Here is a 24,528-nt window from a genome sequence, read left to right as displayed (position 1 = left end):
TTTATTGTTTTTGTAAGCAATACTTGATTATCATATGGAGCATGTTACCATATAATTCTGTCCTATATTTATAGGCAGGAATTGCAACCATAGGAACTCTGCAAAGCAAGTTTATATAATATTCATTTATCAACAAGTTCTGCAGATCAAGCTGAGCGAAGAATAAGAAAAAGAATTGGAGGGCAACTAAAACACCCATACCTCCTGTGTATGTTTAACATGGAGCAAGGAATAATTATTGTGCCAATCTGCAAGAATGCTGTAGTATTGACTAATAAGAATTTAAGAAGAGGGAACATTATCGTACAATTTGATTTAGTCATTATCCTTTCAATCTCTTTCAGCTTTTGTAACTTTAAAGATGTGGGACATGTTTTTTGCATTGAACAGTTACATCAGGGGCCTCAGAGTTTCAGCGTGGATTTCCTTGAAAGCAGAGGGTATGTCAGTGACTGGATTGGCCACCCTTGGCTGAAGACTTCCTCCACCCTGTCATTATTATGGAATGTCTTGTAGCTGACCGACCCCAGGACCCCAGCTTCCATCTGCCCCTTCACAGCCTTCTCACACTCAATGAGCAAAGAACTGCAGAATATCAACCAGTCTTTGAGCAAGTCATGAATTCTTCCCATGAATCCAGAAAGGAAATGTATCATTTCTTCCCTGAAGTTGTCAGGATTTTAGGAGCCAAACCTTTTTTTTTTTTTGCCCCTGTATGACTGTTTTGTTATCAAACAACATAGGAACCAAACATCAAACTAGATAATCAAAGACTACTTTTTTTGTGGTAACCTTAGGAGTGCTGAAATGTGCTTTCATCAATTTACTCCATGTTCTTCCAGCTGCTATGATTCATGATTGGCCCTTTCCAAACTTCCATATGGGGACTGTACTTTGGCATCCTGGGGCATTGAAAGAGAAGTAATTTATGAAAGCAAATACAGTTTTAGAATGGAGAACAGGTTGACCTTCTGGAGCTTGCATAACTGAACCAAGAAAACTCAATATATATATATAATGATGCTTCCAATATTAATAACATTGATTCTTCAGTGGAAATACAATAAGATCACAAACTGAAGGAGAAATTAAAGGGCTCACCAAAAGACAAATAAAACAAAAAACTAAGAAGAAAGATGAACCTGGTTCAAGGTTAGCATATTGATTTCTAGACTTCTCATCCAAATTGCATTTACCAGTAAACCTTTCTTGCTTAAGAATTACAAGGCCAATCGATTAAGAGATTATCATGGATACTACTGAGTATGAACAACTAAAAGCTGAATTTAGCTCTCAGTAAACTTGGATTCAGCAAACATTTTGCAATTAACTTCTGTGAGTGAAATAAATTACTTATCTTTTGAAACTATGCCTTCTCTTTGTCTTTATTCCAGGAAATTAGTAAGTGGTAAAGTTGCACATAATATCCAATTATGAACCTGTATAATTCTATTACTGCTTTATGAAAATGCATTGGCCAAGAACATAGTCTCATATTTTTTTTTGCATTATCTTTTAATGGCTTTTGAAACATTTAAACTTACTTGTATTTTTCTTATCATTTATATTTCAAGGATCAATATATTAATGTCCTTTAATTCTGGAAATCAAATTTAGGACTTCGTAAGGATCCCAACATCAAAATCTATGTCTGTCTTTCCAAGATGCATTCTTCTTACTTGTCTGATTTATAATTTAACAAACATATGAAAAATTTTTTCAGAGACATGTAAATTCACATCATGACACATCTGGATAGCTCAGTATTTGCATAGAATTTTTGAGAATTTAGCACCAACACTATTATAATCCAGTGATCATCAGTCAAAGGTTTTGAGAAATACCTGTGTGGCAAAAACAATGTTCTAAATGCTTTAGGCAACAGAATGTTTTTTTTACAAGTTATCAGTATTTATGTTTACTAAAAATATGATACAATAACAGAAAAATACTTGGGGTGGGTATTGAGATAGAACAGGTTAAGTCATTGGTAGGGATGCCTGCATCCTGTATCAGAATACCTGGAATAAAGTCCCATCTCCACATGCCAGCTAGCTTCTTGTTAATGTGCACCCTTGAGAAGCAATAGGTCATGGCTCAAGGACTTGGTTCCCTGTCACCCATGTGGAGACTCTGGTGGAGCCCAGCACTGGCTGTTGTGGGCATTTGAGGAATGAGCCCCTGGATTAAAGAGCTAGAGCTTTCTTGCTCTCCCTCTCCCTCCCTCTCCCTCCCTCTCCCTCCCTCTTCCTCCCTCTTCCTCCCTCTTCCTCCTTCTTCCTCCCTCTCCACTGATCAGCCCTTCAAATGAGTAAGAGTAAGTTTTTTAAAAAATGCGTATTTTTGAAAAATATAAAGCAAACTTCAAAACTTCTGTTTCTGCTCTCTGAAAGTGAAAAAGTATCTTTTCTGGTGAAAGTTTAGCTTTAAATGACTTTTAATATATGGGGGCTTCTCAAATGGTTCGTGAAGAAGGCATATTAAAAAAAGGTGTATAGATTTCAAAGTTTTTTTAAACTATAATAAGCTTACTTTTATTTCCATTTTTAGAGAGCATTCTGAAGCCCCCTCAAAGCTGCAGATCAATGACTGCAGATTTCGATTTCTCAGTACAGTGCAAACGGCAGCATGAAAATGCCAGTGACTATGTATTCTCATGCTTAGGATCAATGCCAATGCCTGGCTCTTTTAAACAAATTTTATGGTGAAATCCAAAATTACTAAAAAATAACAAAATTCTAGGTTATTTAGGTTTTAAAAATCTTTGTGTTTTATTCACATAGAAACAGCACTAGTACCATAAGGACAGAGCTACTAACAAATAAATGAAGGCTTGAAAGCCTCAAAAGGGTACCAAGTTTGTTTGTTGGACAATTGTTTCAACAGATGAAACGCAGACAAAATTTTAGAAATCTCAGCACAAGCTTTTCTTTGCTTGCTCCTTTTTCTTTATTGTTTATCCACTCTCATAACTGTTTCAGAGGAAGATGCTCTCCACTAAGGGCATACGATTATAGTAGAACTCTGATGTGCAAAGGAATATAGCATATGCAGCAAAACCTGTCACTGGCTGAGTGGCCTCATGTTGAGAAAGTAGCCCATTATCTGGCTTTTTCTTAGTTCAGCCAAAGACCCTTTACCATAGCCATCGCCTCATCTATTGCATTCAACTCAAAATATGCAGCATAAGTACTATGTAGCCAAAACAGAATAAAGCTCTGAATGATAAAAAGTGAAAAAAAAAATCACAATAGAGTGAAAATAACTGAAATTCATTATTGTTTACTTTGGCTTACTTTTCTATTTTTTTACTTTTATTTTTATTTATTTTTATTTTTTTTTTTGACAGGCAGAGTGGACAGTGAGAGAGAGAGAGACAGAGAGAAAGGTCTTCCTTTGCCGTTGGTTCACCCTCAAATGGCCGCTGCAGCCAGTGTGCTGCGGCCAGCGCACCACGCCTATCCGAAGACAGGAGCCAGGTGCTTCTCCTGGTCTTCCATGGGGTGCAGGGCCCAAGCACCTGGGCCATCCTCCACTGCACTCCCTGGCCACAGCAGAGAGCTGGCCTGGAAGAGGGGCAACCGGGACAGAATCCAGCGCCCTGACTGGGACTAGAACCCGGTGTGCCGGCGCCGCAAGGCGGAGGATTAGCCTAGTGAGCCGCAGCGCCAGCACTTTTCTATTTTTGAAAACAAAATGGACCACATCAAGTTATTTACTTTAGGGATTTATATTTTCCATAAAGACATATCCAAGATTTGGCAATTTGTATGCTGTATTGGCCACGGTTGATCAGTCCTCAAAATAGATGGAATATCCCTTTCATGTATTCATATTCATTCATTCAAACAACAAACAGTTGTTGATGCCATGTTCATTCTCACGCATTCTTTTGAGTGGTGAAAACAGAGTTGTACACAGCACAACAGTAGTGGTGCCTAACACTAAAGAATTCCCTGGAAGAAAATAGGAAATACCTAAGTTGATAATTTCATAAGTGCTCTGAATAAAAATGAAACATGATCTGATTTAGTGTCTAAAGAACAGAAATTATTTCTGTGAGAATACACAAAGAAATATTTTCTAAGAAACTGTCATTTGTGACATAAATGAATAGGTACTTGTCATGCAAAGATAATGTAAGAGCACTCCCTGTAGAGGGCAAGAAATTGAAATTGAAACAAAAGTGAAGTGTTCAAGAAAATTAAGGGTAACTTTTCTATACATCACAATATAAAATTTTCCAAGAGTGATGAACTTAGGAGATTAGAGTCTTAGAAGCAAGATGATTTTAGGTTTCTTATTGACATACAGACTTCTTTTTTTTTTTTTTTTACATTTAAAAACTGATGCATCCCAATATGTTTGTGAATTCCCATTTTCACATTAACCATTACTGTTGGAAGTGCATTTTGGTCTCAGTCTTAAAATGCCTAATCACAAAATCAGAGCCCATACAATTAATGTTAAATTTACGTGATTTGAGCCGGCGCCGTGGCTCAATAGGCTAATCCTCCACCTTGCGGCGCCGGCACACCGGGTTCTAGTCCCGGTTGGGGCGCCGGATTCTGTCCCGGTTGCCCCTCTTCCAGGCCAGCTCTCTGCTATGGCCAGGGAGTGCAGTGGAGGATGGCCCAGGTGCTTGGGCCCTGCACCCCATGGGAGACCAGGAAAAAGCACCTGGATCCTGGCTCCTGCCATCGGATCAGCGCGGTGCGCCGGCTGCAGCGGCGGCCATTGGAGGGTGATCCAACGGCAAAGGAAGACCTTTCTCTCTCTGTCTCTCTCTCTCACTGTCCACTCTGCCTGTCAAAAAATAAAAAAAAAATAAAAAAAAATTTACGTGATTTTACATCCATAAGCACATGAGACATTTAGAACAAATCTATGGATTTCATTGTAAAATTTGTCAGAAGGTTTGGGAATAGTTTTTAAGTAATTAAATTCAGAAGGATAAGATTCACAAATATGTAGGTTCTAAAATCCCATCCTTTTTAAAATTATTTTTCTTTGTCCTCTCCATTTCTTTTTTAAAATATTCATTTATTTCCAAGTCAGATTAACAGTTGGAGTCAGGGTGAGAGTGGGGGAATGGAAACAGAGAGAAATGAGAATCTTCCATCTACAGGTTCAAGGAACTATGACCTTCACCCAGATCTCCCAAATGGAACTCCACCCAGACATCCTAAGCTGCAGGGCCCCAAGCCCTTGGACTCTCCTCCACTGCCTTTTCTATGCACACCAGCAGTGATCTGGACTGAAACAGCAAGGCCAGGCCTCACACTCAGGCACTCCAATATGGATGCCGGAAGCAACAGCTGACTCATTGCACCACAACAGCCACCCACCCCTCTCCATTTCTGTTGTATTATAACAGCTTATTTATTTTTCTTTAAAATGTCTTACAGCCATGGTTCTATTTAATTCAGTTGTTGTTCTTCTGATTTTTTCCCACTACCTATGTTCTTTTCTATGTTTAATAACTTTCCACCTTTACCTTCCTGAATAAATTCAGAGTCCAGCTTAAATGCTCTATCTTAGTGCTCTTCCCAAATTGTACACCAGAAAGAAATGACATGTCCCTTGGAACTTAGTACTCTGGGGTATCAGCTCCTCTTCTACGTGATACTGCCCTGGGAATAGAGATTTTTGATTTTCTACCTGTGCATCTTTCATAGCATCTGGCAAAACACCTTCTCCAAATAAGTATGTGTGATGAGAGAAAGGATGGGGTGGGGGGGGGGGGGTGGAGAGAGTTCTCAAACTCACACTCCTCATTCAGAGGAGGGAAAATTTGTACCCCGTAGGAGAGTAAAAACATGGAAGAATGTAGAGACCACTTCCTTCCAAAGGGGAAAAGTGACATCTGACTGGGTAATCAGGGAAAAGGAGTGGAGCCTGTACATTTCCACTCCTCTGTTTCCTTCAAGCCACTGTGTTTCACACTACACACTTGTCCAGTTGTTTAAAACAAGCTCTGCATCTGTCCAAGGGTGAGGTCTGTATTTCTGAGTGTGTTTTCACTCAGTGGGGAAAATTTTAAAGCAAGATTCATTGTAGCTACCTATTTTCCAATTCAACTTAGTAAATTTTAAAAGCCTGTGTATTTTGACCTCTACCTCTCTGACCCATTTTCTATTGTTTGTGGTTTTGCTTTTTTTTTTTTTTTTTTTTTTTAATAAAATGCTCAAGAAGCACCTAAATGAATGAGTGTGTGCCGAGCAGAGATTGTAACACTCTGACCTACTTTTACCTTCCCTTTGGAGTTTCTTGAAAAGTCATTTCTTGAGAAATTTCAAGATGGCCGAATAGAGAAAAGCCGTACTGATTTGACCAGGGGAAGACAGCAGGGGAACAGTGGAGAAAGCGCATTTGCATGGGAGAGTTAGAGAGCTGTTTGCAGCAGAAAGTCTGCAGAAAGAGGGTTGCTGTGGAGCAGCGTGGAAAGTGTGGACGCACAGCAGCCAGTGGGGACACCACCCTCAACTCCCATGGCCGGGGGCTCCAAAAGATGCCAGGCTGTAAGACTGGGAAGGCTGAAGTCCGGCAGCCCATGTCACTGGTAATACCGCGGAGGGATGTAAATAATGTAACGTGTGTTAGCCAAGTTGACGTTTCGAGGCGTGATTATTGTTCCCAGGCCTTGCCTCTACTTTTGAGGAACAGCATTTTTGTTTTCCTTCTTCTTACAATTTGTTGAATTTTAAAGAATGGAGATTTGGGTGCTAAATATCTTCTCAACCAACATTAATGAGCTGTTGATCAGAAAGAATTCCAATATACCTGAAGAATCAAGTTTCACATACCAGCAACCAGCCAAGTGTCCTCACTTATTTCAGTACAACTTCATGAGCCTAGAGACTGCTATCTTAGCCACTAGGATATTAACATTCCAAAGAAAGAAAAATAACCTTAAAGTTTGATGAGTAAATGATTTTGAAAGGAAATCAATGTCTAATATTCCTTTACATAAGCTAGAATTGCTGCACAAAAAAACATTTCCCCATACCTCAAGAGGTTCTTGGGAGATCTCCTGCTTGATCATTCCTGAATTTTCATTCAAGAAAACTCACTGAACCTGGAGGGGAAAAAAATAAACATTTAACATTATCAAAATTGAAGATGAAGACTGCCCACATTATAATCCTCAGTATCAGTGCAATTGTTGGGAACAGCTAGTCTAAGAAATTCCTGCAAACTCTATGTCTAAACAGCACATTTCTAAAATAAATACCATGAGTCATTGCAATGAATTAGAATCCTAAATTTGTCAGCAAAGGAAAATACAAGTGAATAACATATTATCTTATTTTTAAAAGTGTCTTTCAAAACTTTCTCTCCAGCTCTCTTAAAGATTTAAATGTTTCTCTAAATATTTTTAAAGATGTATTTATTTACTTGAAAGGAAGAGTTAAAAAATAAAGGAGAGAGAGAGAATAAGTGAGAGACAATGTCTTCCATTTGCTGGTTCAGTCTCTAAATGGGCACAATGGCTGGGGCTGGGCCAGGGCCAAAGCCAGGAGCCAGGAGCCAGGAGCCAGGAGCCAGGAACTCTACCTAGGCCTCCCACATAGATACAGGGCCGCAAGGACTTGGGTCATCTTCTACTTTCCCACGCACATTAACAAGGAGCTGGGACTCAAACCGGTGCCCATATCAGATTCTGGTATTGCACACAGCAGCTTTACCTGCTGTGCCACAATGCGAGCCCGAAAATATTTTTAAGTTATATTTATTTTTTCTAGAATTGTCATTTTCCCTATAATTAAAACCAGTTGGTCTCTGGGAGGCATATAGTACCAATATTATCCCGCTAAAATATGAATACGTATGTATATATATGGCAATTACCTAAAAGTTTAATTTTAACTGGAAAAAAATAAGAAATCTAAAATTCATCATACATAATTATTTTCTGCAGGACTTTAATTTAGAATTTAATGTATCTAGTCTAAAATTAAGACTTTACCATTTTCCTCCCCTTGAGTTTTTGAGTTCACTAGAGGCAAACTAAAACTTCAGCCATTATGGCTGGGTACACCAAACATATTAAACACCAGTGCACAGTCTCACCTATTAATGATTCCTAGCAACATCTAGAATGAAAATCCCCTGTCAACGGTTATTCTGTCAAAGTCGGGTACCTCTCAGTTGCAATCTCGCCATCACATCATATTTTTCACAAGTACGAAGGATGAATGTTTCTTAGGTGGAAAAAAAACACTGTTCTTCTCCAAGTTTAAAAGTGTCACAATAAAGAAGAGACTATTTCAGGTTGTTAGCCACCTGCCAGTGCAGGAATACCGACTACCCTAAAATATTACCTTTCTGTGCAATACTACCCATTGTCATTCATGTCTCTTATCACCTAGCTCCTGGTGGACTCCTGGCCTTAGAGGAAATGAAATGCTCAGCTTTTAATGAGAAAAACACCAAAAATCTATCACATTTAGGTAAATTTTCCTCAGGGGGGAAATTCAGAACTAAGTCTGTTTCTCCAGCACACTCACCTATACTATACTTGATGGGATATAGGGTTAGCTTTAGCCCCTGAGACCCTCACGCAGGAGCTAAGCAGAATGCTGTAGTACAGGATACCCCGCTCATCCATGGTTTTGCATTTCTCGTCATAAAGCAGTCCTATCAGTGCCAAGCCTGATATGTTTCAGTCTTACATTTTTTAAAATCTTTCCAAAGTCCAAAGGGCAAAAATGGTTCTTTTCCTGCCAGAAACACTGTCATCCTCTTTTTGTAAAATTACAACCTTGATTTTCTTTTATTAGCCATACCATAATCTATGCATGCTCTGAAAATAGTATCTTAATAATGCTACATTAGACTTTCAGTGCAGTCTAAAATATTTCTGATCTTTTTGGCAATTGCTAATACCTACAATGCAAAATAGATTGAGTTTTTTTTAAGTAAGATGAGAACAGAGTAGATGAATGCATTTTGAGTTAGATCAGAGAGGACCATTTTTTTTTTTTTTCATTCTTCTGATGTTCCCTTTAATATGGAGGGCACTCCAATGTGATAACAACCAAGCCTTTGTACATCTCACTTTTCCCTAAGGGTAAATAATGACTTACACTGATTAGTGATTTTGCAATGAAACCTGGGAATCTAGTTATTTCCACTTTGTTTATGGAGTCAGAATATTTGCAGGGAGGACATATTCTGTGTTGTCCATTATGTACTATAAGCATGAAGGCCCAGCCTTAAGCCAGAGGGCTGGGGCTGGGTCTACAGGATTCTCTGGTTCTGTATTACACATACCTCTTTTCTATAGTTCTAAGCTTCTCTTTATAAAAATGTCAGTATTAGCAATTAAATGATCACATTATTTACTACCATCTGTTTCATACTTTTTAATCTAATATCTCAGGTGTTCAGAACTCAGGGAACTGTAATTTCTTGGGCTCCCAGCAAGACTGAAGCAATTATATTTTACTTAATTCATTGACCACTTAATAGAAAAGATAATGCAAAGATCATTACTCTGTGATTAGAAGAATCAAAAGACCTAACAAATACCAGTATTTTCTCATATTTGTTTTCAACCAGTCAGCCCATCATACAAGTGCTGTAGTATAACAAGTGAATAACCTGTTCAAATATCTAACAGGACACTAGTACATTTTATTTGCAAAAGTTAATTTTATTTATCTCAGGGCAATAAATTAGTATAAGGTAATAATGGTTAACACACTACTCAAATGACAGTTAATAGCTAATATTTACTGAGAACTCAGTGGCACTAATCCCACTAAAACCACATTGTCTTATTTTTCAAATCAGCCCTAGATGAAGTATTATTTTTTCTCCTTTAGAAATGTTAAAATTCAAGCTCAGGAAACTCGTCTGATGACACATCCTTTCAGGATTGAAATCCAGTCCTGTTTGACTTCAAAGTTCATGTGCTCTTGAACTAAATATTGTCTCCAACAGAACAGTCTTGTTCTACAAGAAAATCCTATGGAAAATTAATTCAGCTTAATTCAACATGTGTTTGCTGCTCAAATCTCACCAATATGCAAAAATACATGCAAATTAATCCAAGACGCAGCACCAAATTCGTGTTTTATGAGGAACCTATTCTCTTTAAACAAAAAATTTTCTGGAAAGGTAATATGTGATGTAGGAATTCTTCATGTTTCATGGAAGAGCGGCAAAGAAAGATGGTTTCAGTTTTCAGGATCCAGACTGAAGCTTCTTGGGAAAGTGAAACAAATAGGATCCAGTCCTAACCGCCACACAGTCCAGCTCCTATGGAGAACCGAGGTTTCTGTCCAGCGCCTAGGAACAGCTCTAGAACCGGGCAGAGGGGCCCGCATTGTGATGCAGCAGGGTAAGCGGCTGCCTGCAAAGCCCGCATCCCAAATAAGCGAAAGCTGGTGTCCCAGCTGCTCCGCCTCTGATTCAGCTCCGTGGTAGGACACCTGGGAAGCCGCAGAAGGCGGCCCCTGCCACCCATGTGGAGACCTGGATGAAGCGCCTAGCTCCCAGCTTCAGCCTGGCCCAGCCCTGGCCAATGCAGCCATCAAAGAGAGAACTAGCAGATGGAAGGTCGATCTCATGTGTGTCTGTCTCTGTTCATCCCTCTCTCTTGTGTTACTCTGCCTTTCAAATAAATCTTTAAATAAATGAAGAACGAACGAACAGCATGTTGTTGCGTTTCTCTCACGCCCCTACCATAGTAGTGATTCGCAGCTCCCTTTTCCCCTCTTTCTCCATGTCCTGCTCCTGGCTGCCTTTACTCTTCTTCATGACTCCTATTTTTTTTCCAAACATCAATTGCCTCATTGCTTTTGTTATAATGAGCCCAGCTTACAGCCACTTTAGCTTTCTGACTTGGTCAGAGTCAAGAGGTCATAGGTTGGTGGTCTACTGTTTTTGTGCTTTTAACTTTATCCTATCGCAGTGGTACCAAGAAGTCTTCCTAATGCAATCAGACTTTCCTTTGCTCGTCCTGAAACTTCTCTTTTGATGTTTCACCATGTTTGATTCCGATTATTTCAAAGAAAAACAATGTCTTTGATGCTCACTTGCTTTAGAGGCACATCGATTTTCTATAAAGACATAGTATACATCTATTTAATATGAAGTGTTTCTTCAGCATAAGCTTATCAGTTTTTTTATCATGATAAACGGATGGATTAACATGCAGTAACAAATGCATAGTTTAATCGTTCCTGAACCATAAGCTTGGAGCTGTAAGTTGAGCTATCTTGATCTTACCTGTGGTTTCTTTTCTCTGTAGTTACAATGCCTCTCTCCACCACCAATTCTAATGATATATCCCACCTTCTTTCCCACAGAGAGATACTTAACCATAGTATCCATTTCTCTGGACCATAATGAATGGTTCAGGAATAGATTCATGACCAATGCCAGACAAATTGGAGCCTTTTCCCAGATCTTGTGTAATAGGGGATTATTAGTTCCTGTTCAGAAAATTGTCTCAATATTATTTAGAATTCACAAACATTAACATGGGGAAATCTGTTTATCATAGAAAAGAAGATCTAATCAAACTCAGTGAAACAGAGATGGAGGGATTGAGAGAGTTCTGGTTTGGGCCCCATCTCATTTCCTGTTGTTTAAGCATCTAAAACTGTCCAAGTCTGAGCTATATCCATATCCTTCCAACATATCTTCCTGGTTATTTAAACTAGTTCAAGTTAAGGTAATATCACTTGTAAATTAAAGTCATCATATAGCATTATTGGTCTATTACTTATTTGTTCCTCTTTATGTCTCTCAATATCTTTCTCTCCTGAAAGATTGTTTTTGATTATTAGTTTGAAAGGCAGTGTGACAGAGAGAGAGAGAGAGAGAGAGAGAGAGAGAGAGAGAGTCAGAGAGCAAGAGACACCTTCCATCTGTTGGTTCACAACCCCAGGTTCCCACAATTTGGCTGGGCCAGGTCAAAGCCAAGAGCCAGAAACACCATCTGGGTCTTCTATGTGGTTGGCAAGAACCCAAGTACTTGGGTTTATCATCTGCCGACTCCTAGGCGCATCAGCAGGACGTTAGATGGCAATCATGCATAGGACAGATCCCTGGCACTCTGATATGGGATGCACGTGTCCCAAGAGGCAGCATCATCTGCTATGCCACAACGCTCACCTCTTAAATACAGGTAATTTATACTTAGAGTTCTCACACAAGGCTAATTGAAAATTCTGAATTATCATGTGAAAAAAATACACCCTCCCCCCTTTACCTTACTTTCTACACGTATGAACCTTTTTTCTCAAAATGTAAACGCCTTATAATTATGTTTGCCTCTATACCTGTTTCACTTCACTCTTAATTTTCCCACTTTTTGTCTACTTTCCCTGGAACTTCAGTTTAGACTTTCAAGTAAATCCAGGTACCTACTTCCTTTCTACCATGTCGTCTATATGCCATTTCCATAGTAATCTACTTAGTGTATCATTTTGAGCAACGTTGTTCAACTTCAGAAGAAACAAAAATTCTGACAGGACCAAACTTTTCAACTTAAAATCAGCGCTTTGAGGCTCTCACTGACCATTTCTACCTAAACTATCATTTTTTTACTTCTTGAAATCCCAAAATCATCTGTCCAATATTCCCTGACATATATTTGTGTTTCTACCTCTGCCTCATTCATTTCACCTGGAATGCCTCCTCTAGTTTCATCTTACTTTCTAAGCTTTGTCTGGCTCAAATACTATGTTCTCCTTGGCAAATACATTTGCCTAGAGGCTAGCTAAACTAATCAAGAGGCATTCAAATTAAATGTGATGCGGAAGGAAAAAACAATGCAGATAAATATGTAAATCAATTTCCCATGGAAAAGAGTAGCTATAACATTCAAGGAGAAAACACTGAGGATGGTCTTAGTGAGTCATATAAGGAAGCAATTAGACTCGGAACCAGGGATGATACTTAAAACTTCAAATGCAAATCTGGTTTATTTCTGCAGATGTCAGGTAATGTGAACCTTAAGTTGCATGGAAAAAATGCAATTTTTATACTAGATGAATTTCTGTAAAAGGAGATTACAGTGTTAGGATAAAGACATACTAAGGAGCAAAGTACAATGTCCACCTAGAAAAAAAACTGAGATTTTAACTAGTAAACATTACTAAAGAATATCTAAAAGATGCTATTTTATTAAGAAAATATTAACATGGGGATTTTACTATGAGGATAGATATCAAATCTCATGGATATAGTTACTATTATGAGTAACTATGAGTAAGGTTAAGGTTAGGATTAGGACTGACAAAGATAGAAGTAAAATATAATGGTAAGAGGACAGTTTAACTGAAAAAAATATGGCAAGTTCTTTATTAGCTTTCCTGAAAATTTATCCCACAGATACATAGAATTAACCAGCAAAATTATTTAAATCTTATTCTAACCAATAAGGAGGAACTGAATGATCAAATGAACAAAAGACATATCTTGAGAAACGATGTTAAAGTGCTATGAAAATATAAACCTCTTTTAAAGAGAACTGGTAAGACTGTATTAGTATCAAAGGAAAAGGAGAATTAGGAAAAACATGGTCTCTACACAACAGTAAAATAATACTTAGGAAATAGAACATTTTGAGGCAGCATATGCCTAAAAACAAATCTCAGAATATAATTGACAGAATTATCTGGAGAAATTAAAACTTCTCTCAATGTGGGAAATCTTCAAATACCTGCACATCTACTCCAGGAATCTGCACAGTCCACAAATAGTAAGAATATAAAGTATTTGAACATATCAATTAAAAATTTTTAATGATTGTGGGAGACCAGGAAAAAGCTCCTGGATCGCAGCTTTGGCTTGGCCCAGCGCCAGCACCTGCAGCCATCTTGGGAATGAAGCAGAGCTGGAAGATCTCCATCTCTGTCGCTCCCTGTAACTCTTTCAATTCTATCAATAAATAAATCCTGAAAAAAAAAAAAAAAAACTTGCAATGATACTGCATATAGAAAGCCCTCTATGTTAAAATTATATTGTATGATTTTTTCAAACTCATGTCCACTTATAAGGCATTTATCATGCCTCATGCCCTAAAATATCTTTCCAACAAAGACCAGATAATAGCTAATGTGTAGAACACATTTTTGGATGATAACATTTCATCAAGGTACAATGGTATAACTTCAGGACCCCATTTTATAAATAACCTACAAATTAAAAAAATCATAAACTTCATATATGAAAATGCCATATGCTAAAACTTGTGACACAAGCTAAGCTTTATAGCTATCCCTCTTTACTGAGCCTTCCCTGATACAAATATTCAATATTATGAATTCCATGTATTATCTCAAATTCACTATCTAAATCAAGTGCAGGGGGACGGGTTAAGGTTTCTTAATGGGTACGAGGGTTAGATAGAGGAGTTTCTAGGATTTCTTGCACAGTAGGATGACTATAGATACCAATAACGTACTGTTTATTTTTCATTGAAAAAAGCTGGATGAGAGGATTTTGAATGTTTTCACCATAAAGAAATGATAAATATTGGAGAATGACATGTTTATCCTAATTTGGACACTGAGGTATAAATATATTGAAACACAACATGGTACCCCATAAATAGATAAAACTTTTGCATATGTTGAAAAAATTCTCTAATAAAAATTAATACTTTTATACCAGGAAAAATGTTGAATTTGTACATGTCTCAGGAACAGTTGACAAAGTAACTGCAGTCTGTTCTGAATTTTCTCTAAAGGACAGTATCTTGACTTTGTATTAATTTAAAGTAATCTACTTAATATATCCTTTTGAGCAACATTTCTCAACTTCAGATGAAATAAAAATTCTGGAAGGTAAGGTCCAAACTTTTCAACCTGAAATCAGCACTTTGTGGCTCACACTGTAGTACTGCTAATATATTCTCACCTATTCTCTGGGACCCAGGGCTTGGAGATTCTGGGCAACTGGGTACAGAAAGAACCAACATGGATGCATTTAAAAAGTAATTTTAGCCTATTGAGCGCCGTGCTCACTAGGCTAATCCTCTGCCTTGCGGCGCCGGCACACCGGGTTCTAGTCCTGGTCGGGGCGCCGGATTCTGTCCTGGTTGCCCCTCTTCCAGGCCAGCTCTCTGCTATGGCCTGGGAGTGCAGTGGAGGATGGCCCAAGTGCTTGGGCCCTGCACCCGCATGGAAGACCAGGAGAAGCACCTGGCTCCTGCCATCCGATCAGCACGGTGCGCCGGCCGTGGCGGCTATTGGAGGGTGAACCAATGGCAAAGGAAGACCTTTCTCTCTGTCTCTCTCTCTCTCACTGTCCACTCTGCCTGTCAATATATATATATATATATATATTATTAACTACATGTTGCAGTTGATTTCTCAACAATGTTGCAGTGGATTTGTTTCTGAGAGGCGGAGTGTGGTGGGGGCAAGAGGCGCAGAGTCACCACACAGACCCTGGGAGTCGGGTGAAAGCGGGCTTGAGGCAATCAGCCCGCAGACTCGTTTATTTCAGTTAGTACAACAGCTTATATAGTTAAGACCAGCCAATCCGGTCAAGGGGTGGTCTATGCCCCAACCAATCACAGTCTGTTGCCAGGCAATTTCCAAAGCCATCCAATCACAGCCTGTTGCCAGTAAGGCTCTTGTTGCCAGGCAGTTTCTGAAACCATTCAATCATGGCCTGCCATCAGTCAGGCTCTGTTGTCATGTGGTTTCCTCTGTTGTCATGTGGTTTCTGAAGCCATCCAATCACGGCCTGTTGCCAGGCAGTTTCTGTTGTCAGTGGCCATCTTGGCATAAACTTTTCACCTCAGCAGCCATCTTGATATGACCTTTTCACCTCATTCCACCACAATTACAGTTACCCTATTGTATAATAGAGCATTAGGACTTATTCCTACTATCCATAACTTTGTACTGATTATCCACTATCTCCCCATCTTCTCCTCCCAAACTATCCCAGACTGTGGTAACCACCTTTCTACTTTCTACTTCTATTAGATCAACTTACTTAGATTTCACAAATGAGTGAGATCATGCAGTATTTGTCTATGCCAAGCTTATTTCCCTTAACATAGTATCTCATAGGCTTATACAGATTACTATAAGTAACAGGATTACATTCTTCTAAGGATGAATGTTATTTCATTTTGTAAATGTACCCTATTTTTAATTCATTCATCGATGGTCACTTGGGTTGATTCTATTATCATTACTATGCATACTAGTTCAACAAACAGAAGTGCAGATAACTCTTCAACATACTGATTTGATTTCAGAAAGTTCATTGAAAATGTATTTTATGAACAAGACTATGCATGAGTATTAAAATTATTCTGCACCAAATTAAACTTACTTTTCTATTCCATATTCTAAAATCTCTTTGAACTATTCTCATAGTAGTGAGAATACTGAATCATGATAATGCTATTTGTGTTTTTTTGAGGAACTTATGTACTGTTTTCCATAGTAGCTGTACTAATTTACATTCCTAGCTGTTGAGTTGAGTTCCCTGTTCTATTAACTCATCAGATGAACTGTTTGTCACTATTAGATTATAGATTATCTCTTCACTGTGCTGATTATTTCCTTTGCTGTACTGAAGCTTTCCACTGTGATGTAATCCCATTTGTCTATTTTTGCAGTTGTTGCCTGAACTTTAAGATATCAAAAATTTCTATGTTTTTCTTCTGGTAGTTTCATAGATTTGGGTTTTAAATTTGTGTTTAGTCCATTTTTTTTAACTGGTGAGAAGTGGGCATCTAATTTCAGCTTTTGAACATGAAATCCAGTTACCCAGTACCACTGGTGAAAATGACTGTCCTTCCCCTATGTTTCTCATGCATTTGGTAAGAAGTACCTGACTGTATATGTGCTCTGGAACCAGGCAAGCGTTTCCTTATCACTACTATTATTCAACTGCAAGTTTGAGCCAGGATCATTAGACAGGAAGTGCAATAAAAGGCTTATCAATATGAAAGGAAGAAGTCAAATTATTCTGGGTTGCAGATGACATGATTCTATGTAAATAAAAATTTAAATATTACACCAAGAAATTCTCAAAAAGAATTTAGTAAATTTAGTGAAAGATTTAGTTCATTTAATAAAGTCACAGGTACAAAATCAACATGCAAAATCAGTAGCATTCCATTCTAATAGTCATAAAAAATACCTTGAAACAAATTTAACCAAGCAGATGAAATTCATCTCAAAAAAGTATAAAACACAATGATAGCAATTAAAAGATATAGAAAAGTGAAATCGCCTCCAATATTCATAGATTAGAAGAATTAACATTGCAAAACTATCCGTGTTACCCAAAGCAATTTACAGTCAACAAAGACCCTGTCAAAACACCAATGACACTTTGCACAAAACTAAACAATCTAAAATTCATATGGAACAGCAGAAGACCCTCACACTCAAAGCAACCTTGAATAAAATGAACAAAGCTAGAGGCATCATCATACCAGATTTCAAAACATACTACAGAGCTTTTAAAACCAAAACAATATGTCACAGATGTAAAAACAGACACAGAGGTCACCAAACAGAAAAGTAACCTCTGGAGGTAATCCATGCTTCTGGAGCTAACAGATCATTGACAAAGGTGCTAAAACCGATGCTGGAAAAAAAGGATAGCCTGTTCAGTAAATAGTGCTGAGAAAACTAGATATCCATGTGCAGAAACCTGAAACTTAACCCTACCTCTGACTCTGTGCAAAACACCTCAACATGGATAAAAGATCTAAATGTTAGACCTGAAACTAAAACTACTAGAAGAAAACACAGGGGTGAAATCATTTAAGACTTTTGCATAGATAGATTTTTTTTGGACATCAAAAGCATAGGCAACAAAAAAAAAATATATATATATATATTATTATATAGACAAGTGGGATTACACCCACCTAAGAAATTCTTTATTGCACAAGAAATTATCTACAAACTGAAGGGACCACAGAATGGGAAAAAATATTTGAAATCTGTGCATCTAACAAAGGATTAATATTCAGAATATATAAGGAACTCATACCCAGTAACAAAAAGCAATCTAGTTAAGAAAAGGGCAAAGGATATGAACAGGTATTTTTCAGAAGAATTAACAGACATGGCCGACAAATACCTGAAAAATGTTCAATATGAGTAACTGCCCATCTGCCAACAAAAGCCACTATTATTCACTACAAAGGACACAAGAAAGGTTAACAGCACCTCTCTGAAGCTCACAACAAGGCCGATCTGAAAGCTAAAGCAGCTGCACAGGGGGAGACTATCTTTTCTCTTTATCTAGCTCCTGCATATTCAGAAATTTCTCAGTTCCAAAAAGGGACATCTATAAAGGAAGCATGGTGGGCTCTTTCTTTCTTTCTTTTTTTTTTTTTTTTTTTTTTTTTTTTTTGAAGATTTACTTATTTATTTGAAAGTCAGAGAGAGAGAGAGGTCTTCCATCTGCTGATTCACTCCCCAAATGGCCTCAATGGCCGGAGCCGTGCCAATCAGAAGCCAAGAGCTTTCTCCGGGTCTCCCATGTGGGTGCAGGCGCCAAGGCCGTGGGCCATCTTCTACTGCTTTCCCAGGCCATAGCAGAGAGCTGGATCAGAAGTGGAGCAGCTGGGTCTCGAACCGATGCCCACATGGGATGCCAGTACTGCAGGCGGTAGCTTTACCCGCTACACCACAGTGCCAGCCCTTCATGGTGGTTTATAGATGAAAAACTAATACTCCTTTCTTCTCTCCAAGCTACCTTTCTAAAAAAACTTCCATTCTCTCTATCACTCAAACTCAAACTCTCTTCTCCACTTCCTGAAATCACACATACACCTAACTCCTGCCCTAAGAGAAACTCTGCATAACATATCTCAGACATGCAATGTCTGTCAAACTGCTACCCCCAATTCTGATATCAGGCCGCCCCCATTCCCCACTCACCAGGCCCATGGATCACTCCTGGGAGAGGACTGGCAGTTTGACTTCACCCAAATGCCACCAGTTAGGTGAACACATTATATTCTGGTGATGGTGCATACCTTCTAACAAAAGACTACTAACAAACTACTAACAAAGAGCTTCCACCATGTCCACTATATTATTAAATGATATTATCCCAAGATTTGGATTACCTGCTTCCATTCAGTCAGACAATGGACTGGAGTTTACCTCTCAAATTACTCGAATAGCATCTGCCTCTCTTCACATCTCATGGCATTTTCACATTCCCTATCGTGCCCCTTCTTCAGGAAAAGTAGAAAGGATGAATAGAACTTAAAACAGGCTCTAACTAAACACTCTGCCCAGGTCACTTAGACTGGGTAAAACTCCTTCCTTTAGCTCTGGGAAGAATCAGATCTCTTCCCCGAAGCCCTTAATGCTTAGCCCATTTGAAATTCTCTATGGAAGGCCTCTTCTTTGACCTAACTTCCCTCCCCTACCGAACTCCTGTCGCTTTCCCCTCTTCTTACTGAAATGCGCTCTGACTTAGGGACCCATGCATATACACCCCTACCCAACCCACATGCTCTGCCTCCCAACTATATTCCTACCTTTCAACCTCATGACTGGGTTTATCTAAAACAAAATGAGGCTGCTCTAGAGCCGAAGTGGAGCGGGCCCTACCAGGTGATATTGAATACTCCCACCGCGGCCAAAATCAAAAGGCACCTCCCTTGGGTACATTTTACAACTGGTAACATCTCCCCCCTATAAGTCTACCCCCACAGGACCCACCTCTCTCAGGTTGACACACTGAGATGTAGTCACAAGGTAACTCTGCCTCATTTTGGCCATCTTTTCTGCCCTGGGCAATGTCTCTGGTATCTCCTTTTGTCCTCATAATCATAGCACTCCTATTTCTGCCATGTATTATTAATCTATTCCAAAGGTCTTGCAGGAACGAGTAACTGCTGTATCTCAAGCCATACCGCAGGAGCAACACAAGACTGCTCTTCTTCAATCCATCCTATCCAGAGTATAGGTCACCACTCTAGTCCTGGCTCCATGTCTATGCCCCTTACCAGAAGTAAGTAGCCGGAGAGAAAATGGTGCCCCTTCTCCTTATCTGTACTCAGAGTCGGGATTGATGAAACAAACACATAAGTCTCAGCCATTTTCACTCATTGCCCAATAGATAAACACTGGAACAGATAACCCTCAACCGGGTCTCACACCTTACTGTCTTCATACTCCACTCCACCTGGCCACCTGAGAGTCCAGTCCCAGGAATTCTCCTCCACCTGCTGCCCCGTGCTCCCATCCCTACCCCTCCTAAAATATAAAAAGGCCCGACCTCCAGGGGCCGGGGCCTTCTGCTGTGTGTTCCATCATGTCCATGCCAGCAGTTGGTTACCCACCTCTGTGAATTTATTTCTCTGAATAAATTCGGTCTGGCTATAATCTGGACACTGCCTCTTTTCTATTCTGTGCCCCTTTTCCTAACATTTATGGTGCCCTGTGTGACGAGGCACCAATCTGCAACTCCTTCCCTAACAGCCACCATCTGCAATACTAGCATCCCATTTGGGCACTGGCTTGAATCCCAGCTGCTCCACTTCCAATCCAGCTCCCAGCTAATGCACCTGGGAAAGCAGCACAGGATGGCCCAAGTACTTGGGCTCCTGCACCTACATGGGACACCCAGAAGAAGCAGCTGGCTCCTGGCTTTGGCCTGACCCAAGCCCTGCTATTGTAGCCATTTGGGGGAATAAAACAGCTGAAGGAAGTGTGCTTGCTTGCTTGCTCTCCTTTCTCCAACTCTGTCTTTCAAATAAATATAAATAAAATCTTTAAAAAATAAAGTAGTTACTGGCAGGCATTTGATGTAGCAGTTAAGACGTTCCTTAAGATGCAGGAGTTTGAGTCCAGGCTCCACTCCCAATTTCAGCTTTCTGCTACCTGCCATTCGGGAGGCAGTGTGTGATGGTTGCCACATTGAATTTCTAGTTCCTGGCTTTGCCTGGTCCGCCCCACCATTTCAGATTTCTGTTGAGTCTTGGGTTGGTGGAAGGGAGGGAAGAAGCAGTGCATGGTAAATCATCTGTCTCTGTCTCTCTGCCTTTCAAATAAAAATATATAAGTAAAAATTAAAAAAAAAAATAGTTCAATATAGAATATTTAGTACTACATGTTAGGAAATATGGGGCAAGGGCACAGAGAGAAGTCATATAATGGACACCAAAACATAGTCACAAGCCATAAGTTCTAGTGTTCTATAGCACAATGGGCTATCGTGCCAAAGTATCATATAATGGATAAAAAACTAGAAGGGATTTATACTATATATATACATGTTGCAATATATTTACTACATAAAATATAAAACAAGTGCATTTTAACCAAGATGTTAAAAAACAATTATTTGGAAAGTAAAATTGATTTTCATAGATACTTTTGTGTTTATAGGAAATCCTAAGGAGTCTATCAAAAGCTACAGTAACTGAGTTTAGGAAGGCAGCATAAAGAGTATCAATATACAAGTAAATTATATTTTCAGTCTAGCAAAACATCCTGGAAATTGAACTTTTAAAGTGACCATTTGTAGTGAGCATTTGACATAGCAAAGATACTGGTTAGGATACCTGCATCCCCTACTGGAGCATCTAAGTTCACTGCATCTTAAGGAACGTCTTAACTGCTACATCTAAGTTCCTGCTCCTGACTCCATCTCTGCTACTGAAGACCTTGGGAGGCAGTAGTGACGGCCCCAGTGATTGGATTCTTGCCAACCACATGGGGAATTTGGATTGACTTTCCACTACTGAGGACCAGTGTGGAATGGGAGAAGTGAACTAGAAGATTGGATCTCCTTCTCCCCCTCCCTCTCTCCCACTCCCTCTCTCCCCGTAAGTTTCTTCTACACAAAAATAAATTATTTATATAACGCCCCAAGTATTAAACACTTAGAGAAAATTTTAACAAAATATGTGGATATATGAACATTGATAAATACAGAATATTGTGGAGAGAACTAGGGAAGAGCTAAATAAGTGGAGAAACTTGCCAGGTTTACAGATTTAAAAAAACTAGTGTTGTGATATCCATTCTTTCCACAAAGAGCTACAGACTGAAAGCAAACAAGCAAATCCCAGGAGATTTTGTTTTAATAAATTAAGAAGCTGATTCTAAAATTTATATGGAAATACAAAGTACACAAAATAGCCCAATTATACAAATATATTTTAGTTGATTTGATAAATACTGAAAATTTTGTTGTAGCAGTATATAAAAATGTCCTTTTCTTCAACAACACAAATATTAAATCCTCTTTGGCTGCTCATGTGAGTTCATCCAAACCAACAGTTCTGCACCTTGCTACAATTAACTACGAAAATGTAGTTCCCCTGGTCCAGTGCCACGGTGCAGCAGGTTATAGCCCTGGCCTGAAGCACCGCAACCCATATGGGCGTCAGTTCTAGTCCCGGCTGCTCCTCATCCAATCTACCTCTCTGCTGTGGCCTGGGAAAGCAGTAGAAAATGGCCCAAGACCTTGGGCCCCTGCACCCATGTGGGAGACCTGGACAAGGCTCCTGGCTCCTGACTTCAGATCAGATCTGACCATTGTAGCCATTTGGAGAGTGAACTAGCAGATGGAGGATACTAGTGCTATGTACCCCATAAAATTCTCAGTGTTTTATGACACTAACTCATTTAATACCTGAGTAAACCTATGGGTAAAGGTGCTCTTATCTTAATTTTACAAGTGAGAAAACTTGAGACACAGAAAGAGGGAACATACCCACGTTTACACTCCTTAGTACATCTCCCAAACAAGAGCTGAGTTTGAGCTGTCTGACTTGAGATTCTGCCCTCTCACCCATCTAGCACCTGCTTCTTTTGTACCACTCCATCTTTCTCAAACGTTGGCAGACATAAGAAACACCGGGGAGCCTTCACTACAAGGTGAATCCTGGCCTACCACCTGCAATTCCTTTGGTCAGAGGGTTTGCACTCTTAAACGTTCTTAAGTCATGTAGTTCCTGCTGCTCCTCAGACCATGCACTGCTATAGAGGATGTATGGGAGGAGATTTCAAAAACAAAAAAAAAAAGTTCCTGCCTAAAATCTTTAAAATGGGAGAAACTTTACAGCCCAGTACAATAATCTATCATCTCACTCCAGAACAGCAAAGTGGCATAAATCCCTTCAAATCCTACGATTCGCTGAAACCCTTTCCTAAATCAATGTGATTTAACACCTAGCTCTAGCCAAACCAGGATATATAGTAAAAGCATTTTTTGCCTGTCAAGGGCAGGGAAAACAAGCACACACCAGAAAGCAGTTTCTAATAAACCGTCTACAATGAAAAGGAGGGTAGCAATGCAGTAGACTGAAATCTGATGACTTGATGGGCTACACGCAGGCCACCAATAGCTGGCAGCTGCGAACTCAAGAGCTAGTAGGGCCTTCTGGTGTAGAAACAAGATAGACATTCTCTGTTCAAAGCTTCCCACACACACTTTTGTTCCTAAAGATGGGGTTAATTTAAGGGAAACATACAAATCTCACCTCTAGGGACAGAGTAGACAGAGGATGCTTTGCACAAAGTCTGAGCGCTTCATTAGGGAGGTTCTCCAGGGCCCCAGCTATCTGCAGACAGCTGCTTGAACTTAAGCACCATTTAAAGATTTTGCTGGCTTTAGTCCCTTTCTTTTACAAGAGCAGTCTGCTTGTGTACTTGGAAAGTTAATCAAATGCATATTCTTCTTGGTGGAGGGGGCGGGAAGCAGATACTGAGGATCTTTAAACTCGAGAAATAAATATTGAGGACAATCATTTTCAAGTTAAATGCCACCACCAGTTGGAGAGGAAACCTCTTTACCGAGTGTCAGCTGCAGGCATCCTAAAACGGCTAACTTGTCAGCCTGCTGCAGCACACAAGGCTGGAGGTTGCTGCCTTACACACGTCACTCTCTGGCAGGTCTTACCTTCTTTTTACGGCCACGTCTTGGCACACGCTGATTCTCAGAAGGTGAAAAACGTGTTCTTAACTATCACTACTTCTATGTTGATAAAAAAATCTTCATTTTAGACCATTTTTCCCAAATTTGCAGTTACAGTGAGAAAACTTTCTCACTTTCTTGATGTCTCTGCTAGTGAAAAACCAAACCAAAGATAAAAAGATTTGGGGGAAAGAGTAAAAGCATGAATTGATGCCAGTTCATATTCCATATCTACTAGGTATTATTATAATTTTTTAAATTATTTTGCAATTAGGCTCCTGAATTGTCAGAGAATAAATTTCTATTGCTCTTGTAGTTGTGTGTGTTAGCTTTTAATACTGAGAAATGATCTATTGCTTGGGAAACGAAATGTAGACTACAAAATGCTCATAAATTATCTTAATGAATTTTAGTGAATGTAAGTGCATTCCTTAGAAGAAGCCTATGAAAAAGTTAATGCTAATGGTTCAGGTAGTCTAATGCAGCTTCGTTGCCCTCAGCCAACAGTCTTTTTCACTTGATTGCTTTGACAATTCAGAATGCATCCAGATGATTCCTTTCACAATCCAATGACAAGCCCAGGAGATGCTGTAATTCTCCCAAGTTAAATCTCTTTTAATTTGTCCCCTGTTATTC

At 39.2% G+C, this 24,528-nt stretch overlaps 1 long non-coding RNA gene across 5 annotated transcripts in view; it reads right to left on the bottom strand.

The window, feature by feature from the left end:
• LOC149123544 (uncharacterized) overlaps positions 1 to 22,841 on the bottom strand; it is a 240,457-nt gene extending 217,616 nt beyond the window's left edge. For 3 of the 5 annotated variants that reach the window (XR_016217152.1, XR_016217153.1, XR_016217151.1), the window contains exons 1-2: positions 22,690 to 22,836; positions 7,010 to 7,078 (exon numbers count right to left, since the gene is read on the bottom strand). This is a non-coding gene — a long non-coding RNA (uncharacterized LOC149123544). Of the gene's footprint in view, positions 1 to 7,009; positions 7,079 to 22,689 lie in introns of all 5 variants that reach the window. The other 2 variants (XR_016217154.1, XR_016217155.1) reach the window with 2 other exon arrangements.
• Positions 22,842 to 24,528: the final 1,687 nt, after the last annotated feature.

Source organism: Oryctolagus cuniculus, chromosome 11, assembly GCF_051225735.1.
Source record: "Oryctolagus cuniculus isolate XC-2025 breed Fujian yellow rabbit chromosome 11, ASM5122573v1, whole genome shotgun sequence".
Classification (NCBI taxonomy): Eukaryota; Metazoa; Chordata; class Mammalia; order Lagomorpha; family Leporidae; genus Oryctolagus; species Oryctolagus cuniculus.
The sequence above is the reverse complement of the archived record's forward strand: the minus strand, read 5'-3'. Positions and strand labels throughout refer to the sequence as shown.